The sequence below is a fragment of the Bison bison genome, unplaced genomic scaffold (assembly GCF_000754665.1).
Source record: "Bison bison bison isolate TAMUID 2011002044 unplaced genomic scaffold, Bison_UMD1.0 scf7180017864383, whole genome shotgun sequence".
Classification (NCBI taxonomy): domain Eukaryota; kingdom Metazoa; phylum Chordata; class Mammalia; order Artiodactyla; family Bovidae; genus Bison; species Bison bison.
The window spans coordinates 4,597,567-4,598,327 of NW_011494955.1; the positions used below are offsets into that span (position 1 = coordinate 4,597,567).

Consider the following 761-nt stretch of genomic DNA (forward strand, 5'->3'; position numbering starts at 1 on the left):
TCTGAGGAGACTCCGTGAACTCTGCCAGCTGTGGCTGAGGCCGGATCTTCACACCAAGGAGCAGATGATGGACAGGCTGGTGCTGGAGCAGTTCATGATCTGCATGCCCCTGGAGTGCCAGGTCCTGCTCAAAGAAAGTGGGGTGCAGAGTTGCAAAGCCCTGGAGGACGTGCTGAGAAATAAGCAGAAACCCAAGAACTGGGTGAGTAGGACTTTAGTGATGGGTGTGGGACAAGGAGACACATGCAAGCTGCAGGGATCACAAGATAGGACCTGCAGATTTGGCTCTGTATCAGTGGTTCCCAAACAGGTGAGAGAAGTTCACAGTTGGGCAATTTGGGAGATACTTTTGGCTGTCTCACTCGAAGGATGTAGATCTTTACACCAAACGGGAGCTTCTATTGTCAATGCCATTGGATGCCTGAAAGCTACATTCCAGGTCTTATACAGACTGATCTTGATTGATTTCTCCCCTCACAGACCATAGTCTGCATACAAGGGCAGAAATATCTTGTGCACGATCCCGATATTGAGATGGTTGAAACCAAGGCCGGTGACATGGATGATGAGAGAGACCCGTGTGGGGAGCCCCAACCCCCCTCAAGGGTCATACCTCCAGAGGATGGCCAGGAAGGAAGCCAAGGGCTGCAGAATCTGCCAGGAGACATGAACCTATCTAGGGAGCAGGTGAGAGAGTGGAAGCAGGTAGAAGAGAGTCATGTGGGTGTGGCTGCTGGAGTAACGGGGAGATTTGTCAAAAG

At 51.5% G+C, this 761-nt stretch overlaps 1 protein-coding gene across 1 annotated transcript in view; it reads right to left on the bottom strand.

The window, feature by feature from the left end:
• LOC105001700 (zinc finger and SCAN domain-containing protein 5B-like) overlaps nt 1–761 on the bottom strand; it is a 9,172-nt gene that overhangs the window by 3,346 nt on the left and 5,065 nt on the right. The window lies entirely within an intron of this gene.